Genomic DNA, 16,328 nt, shown 5'->3' on the forward strand with positions numbered 1-16,328 from the left:
ATAAACGGGAAGTTCTTGAAGCGATACTATCCCTGAAAACACAAAAAAAAGACAGCTCCGTGACGCATGAGCCTAAACTGCATGTTACTCCTGGCCCATATGAGTATAAACTATGTACGGCACCCACCAAAGAAAGTGTATGTGGTTAAACTGCTAAGCTTCACCCACCAAAGAAAGTGTATGTGGTTAAACTGCTAAACTTCTCCCACCAAAAGGTAAATTATGTGGTTAAACTATTATATGCTCCACTATGTCTATATAGTGGTAAAATAAATAGTCACTCCTGGCCCGCAAGAGTATAAACTGTGTACGGCGCCCCCCCCCAATCAAATTTCAAGTTGACCTTTGAACTACGTTTTGACTTGATCCCTTTCAAAATGGTACGTAGGCAGCTTAGATATCTCTGAGTTCAGTCATGATTTGGAGTTGTCCATCCTTTAAATTTGGTGAATAAAATGAATGGTGGGCATATTGATTGTTATGCTTGGATAATTGAAGTCAAATGGTGCATTAATCCAAAAGAAACAATAAATGTTGCGCGAAAGTTATGAAAGAAGGCAAGTGAAGAAACAAAACAATAAGAGAGTCAATAGTTGACAAAACTTCAACAAAACGGGTCCAAACCTTCAAAGCGTTCTTGATCAAACTTAAACTCCGCGTCTTCACTTCTCTTCAACACACTTTGAAAGAGCTCTCTCATATTCAAGTTGATTCTTGGACGATCTTTGAGTAGTCCTTGAGATTTGTTGAAGAAATATGCATCCGATCTTCTTGGACTTGGTCTTTGAGCTTTACGGTGTTGAGTTGATCTTTGAGCTTTATGACGCCAATGTGGAGGGCTTCGCCTTGCTTCCAAAGTATACGTTGATGAGGAGGGCTTCGCCTTGCTTCCAAAATATACGCCGATGTGGAGGGCTTCGCCTTGCTTCCAAAGTATGCGTCAATGTGGAAGGCTTCGCCTTGCTTCCAAAGTATGAGTTGAGCTTTGAGCTTTATAACACCTAGTAGCGGAATGGAAGCACGCGCTCGCCAAAAGAAACAACTCCATTGGAACCAGACTCGAGCAATCCTAGGTTTGAGCGCACCCAAGACCTATTAAAGAATTGAGTCGTCTAGTCCACATAGAAACACGCCAAGAGAAGATGTAACAAGCAATCTTTAAAGGTTGAACTCGCAATGGCCCAGATCCGAGCGCACCCAAAATCTGAATAAAAGCCAAGTGAGCCGCCTAAAGTGCAAGTTAAACATCACCCGAACCATATTGGAGTAGATGAGATAGCCCACGCAAAAGCAAAATATCCACGCTGCCAAGAAGAAAAGCACCAAGCCAAAACTCCTGGATTGATGGGTGCAAAGTCTCCAAAAACTCCAAGCAAAGCTCCTTGATTGATGGGTGCAGAGTCTCCAAGAAAAGCTCCTTGATTGATAGGTGCAAAAGTCTCCAAAAGCTCCAAGAAAAGCTGCTTGATAGGTGCAAAAGTCTCCAAAAGCTCCAAAAATGCCAAGAAAAGTTCCGTGATTGATGGGTGCAAAGCTCCAAAAAACTCAAAACAAAACTCCTTGATTGATGGGCGCAAAAGCTCCAAAGATGCCAAGCAAAGCTCCCTAAATTGACGCGTACAAAGTCTCCAACTCCTACAAAAAAAAAAAAAAGCGGGAAAGATGAAGGCATATATGAGAAATTGAGTAATTGCATCAATTCCTACTACCGGAAGTAAAAGATTGAAGATGGAGCGTTCCTAATCTCTATAAAACTGGAAAATACAGCTCAATAAAAAGAAATAAAATCGCAGCAAATTTCAATGCCTTTCGGACAATTTATCAAACACCTGGCAGGCATAATGCAGAAAACTGATTTCAAGCAACTATGGAGGATGATGATCGATCTCAAGCTCTTATTCTGATCAAGCAACTCCCTGCAAAACAAGAAATACAGCTTGATTAAAAGCTTGATAAAAAACGCAGCAGAAATAACTTCAAGAAAACAAAATCTTCTATCAAGCATTCTGTCGAACACTTGGTGGGCAGAACACAGAAATCAACTTCTCATAGCTATGGAAAGAAGAACTCACCAAGACTTCAACACCAAAGAAAGGGAACAACGAGAAGAATGTTTAGGATGCTGATTTTCGTCTGAGTATGAAAAAAATCTGAATTTTAGCACTCTATATATAGTGCTAGTTTTTTACTCCGGATAGAAGTCTTGTTGCACTCAAAGTCTGAAGATTATCCACGATCATATGAAGAAGTCGATTGTTTTAATCTCCTACTTATCTACATATCTGCTGAAAGCAATCCGATTGACATATAGAGAATTCAATAAGTTGGAGTCTTTTCATTATATGCTCGTATTGTCTGCTCAAAGTAATCCAATGCTTCCTTAGATTGAATGGATAAGTTGGAGTTGGAAACGCAGATGAGTTCGAAACGAAGAGGACTTCTATTGCATACAAGTTTTCTATAGAATAGGGCTGCTGGCCTGCTGCATGGATCTGATAGTTTCGAAGGAAAATATTAGAGGTGGTAGCTTTCATGGCTAAAACTGATACGCAAGAATTGACTTGTGAAATGGACGCCTAAACCTTAAGTAAATTCTTATTTGATTGGGCTAGGTAATTTCTATAAACCCACATCATCTTACATAGCTTCTACGGAACAAGTGGATATAGGCTATATAGCCCAATCATGTTGGGCCAAGTTTAGTGGGCCTATCATCAAATGCACACATATTGCTTCAATTTGTACGGTGGTTATGGCATAACCATTTTCTTAAATCAAGTTGGATGGATTGAGTTGGCGAAATTATGCAAATATATAGGCCCAAGTTATTTATGAAGTGAACTTTTCAAAAGTCAAATTCAAGAACTCCTAAATACGAGTATAAACTATTTTCAAAAACTTCTAAAGACCGGTATAAACTATTTACAAAGTCAAAATTCAAATTCAAGAACTCCTAAATACGAGTATAAACTATTTACAAAGTCAAAGCCAAATTTAAAAAATCCTAAATACGAGTATAAACTATTTACAAAATCAAAGTGAAATCCAAATTCAAGAACTCCTTAATATGAGTTTAAACTATTAAATAAGTTCGAGACTCGTCCATTTCCAATATCCAAGATGTCCATGAACAAGTCTCGATGGGGCAATTTGTAGGCAATTAAATTTATAGACTATTAAATCCTGCCATGTGGAAATTATAAATTAAATATAAAATTATGTATTTTATTTTATATTTTGAAATCAAATTAAATATTATTCCAAGATTAAATAAATATATAATTAATATTTGATTTTGTGGATTTATTGACCAATCAGAAATTGACATGTGGAAAATCTACATAAAATATTAAATATTTTATGTAGATAAATACAAATATTGAGGAGCCAATCAAATCGCGCCACCTCAGCCCTAAAAGCCCAATATGACAGGCAAAGCCCATAGCCCACTCCATTCTTCACCTATAAATATGGGTAATTTGTGGAGTCAAAAAACAGAAATCATTTTGAGAGCTCAAGCATTGAAGGAGTAATTCTCTACGACGAAGTCATCTCCAACAATCAAGGCGTTCTACAAGGAAGTCAACGAGTTCTTCATCAAATTCATCCAAGTCAACGTTTGATTCAGAAATAAGGTGCAAGCCAACATTCAAATCAAAGGAGATCAAGAAGGCGTACTTCCCTCCAAAGATTTGAAGAAATTCGAAGATAATCAGAGGATCAAATAGAGAATCGCAACCCGCATCAAATTCATTTCAATCCATATATTTTGGATTTGTACACATTTTTGTATTTCATTTATTGAATACAATAAAATTTGTGTTTACAGAATGCATCTTCAGTCCGTCTTTTTGTAGCTTCAGTGCGAGAAATCTTCTGAACCTTAATACTAGTATCAGAGAATGTCTCAACTAAAGATTGCTTGGAGATTTCAGTACAAGTCCTTCATTTATTGTCGCAATTACTTCAGGTGAACTTCAGTTTGTCAGTCTTCTTGATTTCGGTCTACCATTCTTCAGTCAGCTTCTTCATCGGTCTTCAATCATCAGTCTTTGCCGCATCAATATTAAATCATACTAACCTATATAAAAATATTAGTATAAAATTTCATAATAAGTAAGAATATGATATTCAAGTATTAAATAATATATTAGTAGATACACACTTATTTTAATTGTATATATAAAAAGGCATGAAAAATTAATTATCATATCATTACAATCAATTTTATCTCTATCTTCATCACAATATTCAGTATCAGTGGAACAATGTGTCTTCCATTTTTACATTGAAAAAAAAACAATATTATCAATATAAATAATAATAATAATAATAATAATAATAATAATAATAATAATAATAATAATAATAATAATAATAATAATAATAATAACAACAACAACTAAAATTTAAATTAAGATAAAATAAAATATTATTTTTAATAGAATTATATACATTATTTATGAAAATAGATGTTTAGATTAGTAATAGATCTTTAAGGTAGAGTTTGATAAAAATAAAATAAAATATATATTTTTTATATATAACCGGATCCGTGGGCCGGATCTGGACCGGATCTGGGTCTCAAAACTTTTGCTCCAGATCCAGATCCGCAAATCTTAAGAGTAGTCCAGATCCGGTCCAGATCCATTGGATCCATTTTTTACAAGGTCCAAATCCTGTAAAAAGGATCTGGATCTGCGGATCTGGACCGGGTCCAGGATCCATTGCCATCCCTAGTAGAGAATGAACTCTAATACTTGAGTTCAAAAAGAGTCTAGTCTAGCAAATAAAATCTAAGGATTTTGGGATTATCGAAATAAAGTTAGGATATTTCTTCTATTTTTCAAAAGATATATTCAAACATTTTACAATTCCGGAAAATATTTAATTCATAATGAAACCTTTCTCTATATATATAATTCGTATAAGAATACAACTATATTCTTAGACCCAAAAACACGCCACAATTATGTTTCTTGTATGTATTTTAAATTGGAATTGTCTAGTTAATTTGTACTCCCTCCGTGCCGCGAGTCTTGACACGTTTGGGTTCGGCACGAGAATTAAGGAGTTGTAGATTAGTGTTTTAAGTGTGTAATTAATAAAGTATAAAATTGATAAAGTAGGAGAGAGAAGGTAATAAAAGTGATAAAGTATGAGAGAGAATATAATAAAGGTGATAAAGTAGGAGAGAGAATGTAATAATTATTGCCCAAAAAGGAAACGTGTCAAGATTCGTGGGACGGCCCAAAAAGAAAAACGTGTCAAGATTCGTGGGACGGAAGGAGTAGTGTATAGGGAATATAGTCATATACCACACTTCGCAAAGAAAAAAAGGAATATATTTAATATATGAGTAATAAAATAAGGGAACTGTTATATGCAAAAAGTCTTGTGAGGTGTTGACTTAATTATGGTGTTTTAAGAATTAATTAATCTGTTGACTTAATTATGGTGTTTTAAGAATGAATTAATCTTAATTAAAATTAATTAATTTAAATTTAAATTTAAATTTATTAATCTATTAACCTCACGGTGAGTTCAATTTCACAATAGATAATCAAATAATTAATTTGGTGGAGTCAAAATTAGTTTTTAACATTAATGTCTTTGGCTGTTGAGTTGTTTAATTAATACTCTCCTTCTTCACGAAAAAACTTTCTACTTGTTCTTTTTGAGACGTTTATAAAATAACTTTCTATCTATTTTTGAACTATACACCATTTATAAATAAGTTATTTATTTTTACTATAATGTTTTATCTACTACTATATGTAGATGACATGCTAACAGCTAGCAGCAGCAAGATGGAAATTGATACACTGAAAACAGAACTCCAATCTAGATTTGAGATGATACTGCTAGGAAATGCAAGAAGGATCCTAGGTATGGATATTATAAGAGATAGGAAGAAAGGTCTCTTATGGTTGATTCAAAGAGATTATATCATGAAGATATTACAGAAATTTAAGATGCATGATTCGAAGGTTGTGGTTATTCCTTTGGGGCAGCATCTAAAGCTCACTTCGAAATAGAAACCAAAGGATGAGAAAGAAAGAAAGAAAGGATATGGCTAAGGTTCCTTATGCAAATGCAATAGGGAGTCTAATGTACTCAATGCAATGCATGGTCTGTACAAGATCGGATTTAGCTCATGGAATTAGTGTACTAAGTAGGTATATGGCTGATCCAGGAAGATATCATTGGGAGGCAATGAAATGGATGTTCAGATACTTAAAGGGTGCATCTGATTTGGAAATTTTGTTCACAAGGGAAGAAAATACATAAAGTTCATTGAAAGGTTATGTGGATTCAGATTTTGCGCCCAATCTTGATTCAAGAAAGTCTCAAACTGGTTATATTTTTACCTTGTATGGTGTAGCTGTTAGTTGGAGGTCATTACTTCAATCTATGGTGGCTTTATCAACCATAGAGGCCGAGTATGTGACATTAACTGAGGGAGTCAAAGAAGCAATGTGGCTAAAGGGAATGATTGATGAGTTAGGGATTGTTCAAGATACTGTGGAGATAGGTTGTGACAACTAGAGTGCTCTACATATTGTTAAACACCAAGTTTTTCATGAAAGGTCCAAACACATAGATGTAAAACACCATTTTGTTAGAAATGTGGTTGACAGAGGTGATGTGAAGGTGATCAAAGTTTCCACAAAAGAAAACTGAGCTGATATGTTGACTAACAAAAAATGATTTTTCGGACACCAAAAAGTTCCCCAATATGTGCTTTATTAGGGAACTTTTTATTTTCGGGGCACTTAGTACATGTGCCTTTTAAGTATCGTGTCCCAACAGGGTTGGGGGCACTTTTTATGTGCCTCAATATCAATAGATTACCCGACTATTTATTATGCCTCGAGATTGATTTCTAGAGACATAAAATGCCCTTTTAAATGTTTCGAAATATATTGATAATTTATAGAGATATTTATTTGCGTCTTCAAATGAAATATCAAGGCATTTATTTGTGTCATTTACTTAAATATCGGGACAAAAAATATGCATCCTTGAAATCTGTTTTATGTCTCGAGATTAATATTATGGGGCACTTATTTGTGTCTTTTACTTAAGTATCTGGACACAAAATGTGTATCCTCAAAATTCTTCTTATGTCCCTAGATTAATATTATAGGGCACTTATTTGTGTCTTTTGATTAGGTACAAAAAATGTGTAGGCTCAAAATTTATTTTATGTCCCCAAATTAATATTATGTATATGTGTCTTTTTTTTTTTGACTTGGGGGAGTTGGGGAGGGGGAGCAGTGGGGTTTGAACCCGGGACCTCACTGTTCACACAGTGGAGAATATATAAAATAAAATATGTAGAGGGTTAAAATAGGCAATCCACAAGTTGTCCCATATAATGCTTAGGCCCTTTTTCTATTAGTATAGATATAGATTGCTGCCACCTTTCTGCACGTTTGATTCATGCTTTTTTGTACTAGCTTCTCATCAAGTGCATGAGCAAAGGCACCTCCAACCCAATTCCATTTTAGTCATTTAGAAATAGGATGTGCCCCAAGTAGTCCCACAACTGTGCTGGTCTATTTGGTAATGGAGGAATAGGAGGATTTCATTTTTATTTCAGGCATATATATATCTTGTCGTTTCTGTTGGAAAGATGAAAAAAAGTTGCCTGAAATTAGCAAGATCACCTGAAATTTACATTTTTTCAGCTTTTCATCGAAGAGATGTGCCGTGATCTTTACCAGTCGGACTCCAGTCGTACAGAGTCCCAAAAATTCATTGGATATCGAAAGATCAGAAGTTCGAAACGCGAGTGCAAGAGCTAGCAAAAATGATCATAACAAATTGTATTACAGTGCGCGTTGCTTGCTAAGAAGTGATAGTATCAGTGCTTCCAAAAATGTGTTGATTGATCTCTCTCTCTCAACCTTAAAGGTCAATCAACGTCTGATCTTGTTTCTCCGATCAGTTGCAATTGCCTTGCGTCTAGCAGAATCGCATAATGAGAATGTTTCTCTTATGTACAAGTTGGTTGGTTGATTTATTCACTTGTTGGAATAGAGGAGTGGTTTATGGACGCTTTCTTTTCTTGTTACATCAACTGTGTACTTATTTCAGTGTTTTCATTGTAACCTCTAATTTATTTTGAATATTTACACAAGTGCCTCATGTGTTCATCTTAAGACACATATAAGTGCCCTATAAAGAATAATTATTGCATTAGAATTCTATTCCTCTTCTACCATGTACTCGAGACATCTGAATCGTGATTATGTTATTATCTTGAGGATGGAAAGCATCCTGGTGGCGGAAACATAAAAAGTTGAGAGGTGAAAATTCATGTGATCATCTCACGATTTTGGGTTACAATTTTCTAGAGAGTAGCAATATTGATTATTGAGTGGCCTTTGTCAGTTTGAGGAAGACAATTGCAAAGGTCAGGGATCGTTTTTAAGTTTTTTTCTTTAAACTTTCATGTTTCAATTTGTTTTGTTTTGTGTTGTCGGACGAATTGAGGAGCAGAGAAGGAGATTAATCCTATATCTATCATATTCTTTTCGTCTATTGATCATTGCTTCTGGTAGGGGTAGTTTCGGAATCCATGGTATTGGTTTGGTGAGAAACTTAATTAGCGTTTTATTTGGTTTAATTAGTATAGGAGTATAAATATAATATTCAGGTACGTGTTCTTGAAAGGAAAAAACTCTGAAATTCCAATACGACATGTGTACACTCATTGAAATATGTAAATTTTGAAAAATACGTTTAAAATTCCAATGGATCCCACATATTGCAACTTTCAAATTTTGAGGGAATATGTAATTGGTTTATCCGTTAAAATATTGAAAAAAAAAACTTTCAAGAATACATAATATTTGAATTGAGTAAATTTAATATATAAATATATTAATTAAATTAAAAATATAAATATATTTAATTTTTCAATTAACAATTTGGTCTATTTAATTCTATTATCTCTATACAACAATTTTTTTAGAAAATTTATTAGTCATTAAACTTGCATTTTCTGAAGTTTCTCCGGAGTTTGATGAATTGTTTACAGTAGTTTCAGAAGGAATATTCGTGCTTATAATAGTATATTCTCATTTACTTTGTTCGGTGTTAAATTGGATAAAGAACTCGCATCTGCAAGACGGAGAGTTTATTCTTTTTTAGCACAATTGATTCCACAATATACATCTCCGGCGTTTTTTCAACTATACTTTTATGACACACGAAGTGAAATTGAGAACAAAATTAACATATATAATGCAAAATCAAATTTTGCCAGAAGCACTTGTAAATATGCTCATGGAAATTTTAGAGGTCAACTTGTATGCAAAATTATTTCGAAGATTGAAAGATGATCCTTCAATGGACAATATTCAGGTTCATATTTCTAAAGATGTCAACTTAGATCAACGAATATATAATTCTCCACATGCAGATCAAGTTGCAGCTATATGGATTGAGGGAAATAATAAAAATATTTTATTGAAGCGGGATATCGTAGTTCATGCTCATTCCGATGACAAGCATAGAATAAAACATTATTACGAATGTTACAATCCATTGCAATATCCACTTCTTTTTCAAATGAACGAAACAGGTTGGCATCAAAATATTAAAAAGATTGATCCCACGGTCTTCAGTTCGTAATACAAATTTTGTTTCTACTTCTACTTTATTAGCAAAAATCATAACTGCGGGCGATATTATCTCCAATGAAGAACAATGTATCTCTATTAATTATAATGTTTACAATTAATTTTACTAATTTGATAAATTGTAGTTTTAAACTTTTCGATTTAAGTGTGAAAAAAATAAAAATATACTTTGAAGTCTTTCTGCTCTTACAAACAATAAAAGATTTAAAATTCGTCTTACTAATTTAGGATGTTTTTCATAGATATTTTTGCATTTTTATTTAGGCATATATTTTGAATATTACTTTCTTACATTTAAATTTATTCATTAATAGTTTCATTGATTCCTTTTTAAAATTTTAATTAAAGTCAATTTAATAAATACAATTAATTAATAAAAATATTCAAAACTATATAATAATACCTATATATTTATTTTCATTGTATAACATCGCATGTGTTAAACGTGCATCGCACGTTCTCACTGCTAGTATATGAAAATGTACATTCAAGTGTAACATGCATCAACAAAACTTCCAATATATGTGGAAGTTTCTTCCAATAGTTCCATGTTACAACCAATAGTTCCAAACTTTAACAATAGTTCCATGTTACAACCAATTAATGTTTAAAATTTCTAGTGCCACTAATTTCCTCTTCTATAGTACATGACACAAACCATAAATACTGACCATAGCTATACAGAGAATGATAAATATTGTACCTCACAAAATTGTTGCAAGACTTCATCATTTGCAAGCACGATCACGCCAAGATCCTTTTTGCCTGGTTAAAACATGCAGAGATGGAAATTTTATCAGCACCAACAGTATAGAAGGGCGTTGAATTATTCCCCATGTAATGTGCAACGAATTTACCTGGTCACTGAGAAGACTTGTGGCAGGAGCAGTTTCAACGTTTTCATCTCCATGATTTGTGCCTTGTGCCTCCTCGTCTGTCTCTGCAGGCGGTGGGTGTGAAGAAACTCCAAAGATCACTTCATCATGAAGGGCCTTCACCTCTTCCTCTTTCCCCGCCTTAAAAAATTGGAGCAGCTAGCGGATGTAAATTAGAATTTCGAAAACATAAAAGCTAGTAGCAACGAATGAGACTTTGTTACCGCCATTGCAAACACTACAACAAAAAATGGCTTTCCGGATACCAAAAAGTGCCCCAATAGATGTTCTATTTGGGATGAGCCGTACTTGTGGAAAGTTGGAGCGAATGAAACTTAGGAGTGAGTGCAAGTATTATTTTTGGGATGAGTCGTACTTGTGGAAAGTTGGAGCGGATCAAATTATTCGCCGATGCATTCCCGAAGCAGAACAAAAGGAGATTCTCTTGCACTGCCATTCTCTAGCCTGTGGTGGACATTTTGGCCCAAAGCGGACAGCGCGGAAGGTGCTCGATTCAGGATTTTTCTGGACCACGTTGAATAAAGATGCTTATTTGTTTTGCAAAAGCTGTGAGAGATGCCAACTAACCGGAAGTATGCTCTATTGGGGCACTTCTTATTTTCGGGGCACTTAGTATATGTGCCTCCAAGTATCGTGTCCCAATAGAGTTGGGGACACTTTTTATGTGCCTCTATATCAATAGATTACCCGACAATTGATCATGCCCCGATATTGATTTTTAGAGGCACATAAAAATGCCCTTTAAAATGTTTCGAAATATATTGATAAGTTTATTTGGATATTTATTTGCGCCTTCAAATGAAATATTGGGGCACTTATTTGCGTCCTTTGCTCAAGTATTGGGACAAAAAATTTTGTGTCCCCAGATTAATGTTATGGGGCACTGACTAACACAATATCGCCATCCGCAGCTGCCAATAGGTGATGAGCATCATTTTTGTTATTACATAAAAAATATAAAGTGTGGGTAGACGAAGCACCCTGTTGTCATAGAAACCAATATCACATACTCGAACGTATAAAAATCTCTAGCAAATCACCTTGTTATCTTTTTTATACTATAACATATCATAAAAGAGTTTGAAAACTTGATTAAGTGAAATAGATACAAAACGAACATTGCAATCTTTATTATCCTAAAAAAACCTGCTGGGATGTTTCTCATCAAGTGAAACCAGCTTATAAGAAATGTTCTCATTAAATAATTTCCAAACTATTACCAGAATCTTTCATCATGCAATTTCAAGACAGAGTCGGCACAAAAATACTTACATGACTTGGTGGATGTGTTTTCCACTTAGAAGTCCAAGCAAAAGTGTTCCAGCTGTAAATTACACTTTCTTGGGTAACTCTTCCTAACAAAATCAGGTCAGTGTTCGTCAGTTACAATAATTCAATTTAATTACATTGATACCACAAATTTAATTTCCAAATTTCTGGTTGGGTTCAATAATGGAAAAAAAAAATTCATATGATAAGAAAATTAGAGGAATCCATACCTTGATAATGAAAGACCTCACCAGTCAAACTTGTTGAACTTGTTGAAAATTTCCATACCTTGGTTTGCAAACTGCAAGTGTTAGCTCAGAGAACTGCACATGTTAGTTTTGCAGTAAGAAATATGGAAGCTACAAATGAAGCAAAGCAGGCGATTCTTAAAGATTACAGCAAAGCTAGAGTCGACATCCTTAAATTCGACCTAGCTTCCCTCGACTCAGTCAAGGCCTTCACTGAAGATGGGATTGAGTTCGGTTTGCTACAAATCATCTTTGGTATAATATACCAAATTTATATTTTCTTGAAACATTTCTCTCTTACAGTCTTGATGGGGTTGATGGGTCATGTCACTTCCACTTGACTAACCTACTCCTAGACAAGCACAAGATGAAAGAAAGCGAAAACCATGGGCATCGATGGCAGAATTGTCAATCTATCATCGGTGGCACATCTACTGGACTCACCTATCCAGAAGGGATTGCATTCGAACAGATAAATGATAAAAACAAGTGAGTTCATCAAAATCTGCTGCATCATAAGATGGCCTAGTGTGATGTTTGATGTTGTGTTTCTACTACATTTTTGTTTGATGGCAGATACGACGACAAGAAAGCATGGGCAACCCAAACTAGCCAACATATTGCACGTAAATGAGTTCTCTAGGCGCCTGCAGGTAATCTTTGCATTGCAATTGTAACTCAAAAGACACACAAACTCTCTAGGAACTGTCGATACTCAAACTCGTGTGTTGTTGCAGAGTGAAGGAGTGAACATTACAATAAATCCAGTGCATATCCTAGGCTGATCATGACCAAGCTGTTAAGATATTCTGGGATTTTTTTCAGTATGTAGTCCAAGTTTTCTTTCTCACACTAAATCTATGTCCTACTGCAGAAATATTCAAGTTTAGACTTGTCTCTTGCACTAAATCAAGATTTTTCCGCACAAGTCTTCAAGTAAACACTTCTCAGTTTTTATTTAGTAATGAAGAAACACAAATCATAAGATTGCAGTGATAAAGGTGTTTTAAGGTGTGTCCATTAGTGGCAAAGGGTAGTAAATATAAGAAAAGAAGGAGAGTAGAAAAGTACAAAAAATAGAATAAGCCTTTAATGTGGACAAAAATTTGAGGGCAACCTAAGCCCTAAACCCTAAAAGAAACATAATCTCTAAGAAAAGAAAAAGAAAAAGAAATGTACAGATTCGATTTGAGGGTTGTTGCGATGTTGTTTATGAATATTCTGAAATCATCCATGGAAGAAGGGATCTGGGACGTGTTTGGGGTGTGCAAAACATAGAGCAAGTTTTTGGTTTTATTCGTTGTGTTGCTCCCGCTCTCTTTCCAATCACTAACAATGAATAAAACCAAAAACTTGCCCTATGTTTTGCACACACCAAACGCGTCCCAGATCCCTTCCTCCATGGATGATTTCAGAATGTGCGTAAAAAGCATCGCAGCAACCCTCAAATAGAATCTATACATTTCTTTTTCTTTTTCTTTTCTTAGAGATTATGTTTCTAGCTAGCTAGTAGATCAAGGCTCGCTCTTTATATAGAGGACATTGACATTGACTGTAGTTAGCTGAGTTTTTAAATTTACCGGTAATAAGGTGAATTCTTTCGGTTGATATAAACCGGTAATTTACAAGAGTTACTGATAACTTAGGTAAATTACCAGTAGCTTTCTCGCCTTCTCTACGAACCCGACCGTCTCTACGAACCCGAGGTAACTTAGGTGAATTACTGGTTCAAAAACTTAAATTTAAATTACCCAGTTCTTAAATTTTGAAAACAGAAAAATGAATAATCTGACATCCTGCACCCAGAGACGCTCTAGTGGACGTGATGTTGAGAGGAACGGGTATGTTTTATCGGATGGAATCGGTAACGGGTTGAGATTCTTCGTGATGTCCCTGACAATCGGAGCAGCATAGTATATAAGGACGTTATTGTTGAGGGTATGCATCACTTCATCCATGAATGTCACTCTTATGAACCAGTCGGAGATGCTTCTGTAATTTCTCAAGACACGATTCGACAGTTCCACCACAGGTGGAAGACAATAGGCCTTTGATGGACTTATGACCAGTGATGTGTGTATTTTAGTTACCTAGTTTAGTGTGCGTTTGCTATGGTTTTATATGCTTTTACATGATTTGTGGTATTTTGGATATAGGGATTGGGCGAAGAATGGAGATGGATCTTGTGGATGGAAGAAGTTGAAAGAAATCGAATTTTGCATGAATTTGAGACGAAGTTGGTGGATTTTGAAGAGAAGATTGAGATTGGGCTTGAAGACAATTGTTTTAATTTCAATTATGTCTAAAACTCATGTTTTTAATTATTTTGGGCTTAAGTTTTGTAAGGGCCGAAACTTACCCATTTAATGGGCTAGGCTTGGTCACTTAAGGGTTTTAATCCCTTGATTTAGTTTTATGGTTAGCCGCCACTTTAGTAGTATATATTAGATAATTAGGTTGACTTTTAAAAACACTTTTTTTTCCTTATTTGTGCTCTGCACGTTTTTTACAATTAGTCTAGTTAGGTTTAATTAATTGCTTTAGCTTTTTGATCAAGGTGGTTAGTGGCGGCTGTAGACGAAACTTGGCAGAAGATCTTGTTTCAATTGTGGTGACATTTATTTCAATTCAATTTAGTTTACTTAGTTTAATTTTTCGGTTTTGAAGTGTGGTGATTAGTTTCTTTTAATTGCAATTTATTTCGTTATTTTTGTGTTTGATTATTTTATGTTTGTTTTTATTTATTTATTTGTTTCTAGTTTAATCATGAGTAGCTAAATTCTTAATTCGGTAAGAATAATGAAGCACTAATTTATCAATCTGTGAGACTTAATTGGTTTTAAAATTGGTTCCTATTAATTTCGATTTATTCCTAGGGTTTAAAGATTATTCTGATTTTATTTATGGCTGATCAACTTAGATTAAATTGGATTACAGTCAATTAGCACCTTCAATCCGTAATTATTGGAATATGGCTGATTAGTGATAAAACTACCATGTTCGTAGTAGGAATAAATTGGTGGATTAATTATTACTAGCGTATCTAGGATAATTGGTCTAAATTGGGTTCCTTCATCTTAATGCTATTAGAATATTAAATCTAAGACTGACGTATCCAGCTAGGTCATATTTTAATAAGGGAAATAGGCAGGACTAGCGTATCTAGCCGTCTATCGACATAGTAAGTAGGAATTGGGGTATGTCAGTGCGTATCACGGTATCCTATAACTAGTTGGTTAATAGGGATTAATTAATTATTGCGTCGATGATCAGGACTTTGAATTAGTGTGGATTTATTTGAGCCGAATTACATTTCTATTGATATTTTTCTAGAGTCTTTTATTTGATTAATTTTGTTTTCTTAGTTTAATTAATATTTTCTCAAAATTAAGGCGTGGTGGCATCACCAAAAATATAGATTTTAGGGAATTGAATGATTTTACCTGCTCTCTGTGGGATCGACCCTGCTTATCATCATACTAATTTGTTTTGATAATTCTACAGGAATTATTTGGTGGTATACGACGTCCACCAACCAGTCTTCTCAATTCAACGATGTCATCCATGTGTTCTGGCCTCTGAAGGAGTTTCGGATTTGCTATCAACCATTTCTGGACAACATCCGAAGCCTGGCAAGGATCATAAGTGGGACGCTTGTAGGAGTACATGTGCTTCAACGCAACCAAATTCAGCTCTTCTGTCTGTCGTCAGTATGATATCATCCTATCTTGCAAAAGAAGTTGCCAAGAAATTGCAAATGGGTATGGATCTGCCCTGCGCTTATCAGATCAGATGTGCAGGTTACAAAGGTGTCAGGCTTTGGATGCTGTCCAAAAATGGCTGATAGCAACTCTAAGACTCCTTCAAAGACCAGAGCAGATGATTTTGTCAATCTCATCAAAATGTGTTCTTCGTACAGTATTTTTTTTTATCAAAAACACGGCTTGTGGAGATGTGTTTTTTAAGTACTGAAAAGTGTTTTTGATCCTCCACAAGTGTTCTTTGTAGCGTGTCCTTTGTAATGAAATGTGTATTAAATAAAGTGTTTTTTTATCAAAAACCCGACTTGTGGAGATGTGTAATAGAAAATGGTTGGTTTTTAAAAGTAAAAAATGCATTTTTAATAATAGAAGTGCTAATGTAAACTATTTAACTTTTAACTTTTCTTTATTTCTCTTAAAGTTGGCCCACAAATATTTAATTTCTTTTGTTTTCATTCTTTTATGCCTTAAAATAGAAGAGTAAAAGCGTGGAAAACAGAA

At 34.5% G+C, this 16,328-nt stretch overlaps 1 pseudogene; it reads left to right on the forward strand.

Moving 5' to 3' along the window:
- The first annotated feature begins 10,778 nt into the window (after nt 1-10,778).
- Nucleotides 10,779-15,910, forward strand: LOC131007573 (short-chain dehydrogenase TIC 32 B, chloroplastic-like; annotated as a pseudogene).
- Nucleotides 15,911-16,328: the final 418 nt, after the last annotated feature.

This window comes from Salvia miltiorrhiza, chromosome 2, assembly GCF_028751815.1.
Source record: "Salvia miltiorrhiza cultivar Shanhuang (shh) chromosome 2, IMPLAD_Smil_shh, whole genome shotgun sequence".
Classification (NCBI taxonomy): domain Eukaryota; kingdom Viridiplantae; phylum Streptophyta; class Magnoliopsida; order Lamiales; family Lamiaceae; genus Salvia; species Salvia miltiorrhiza.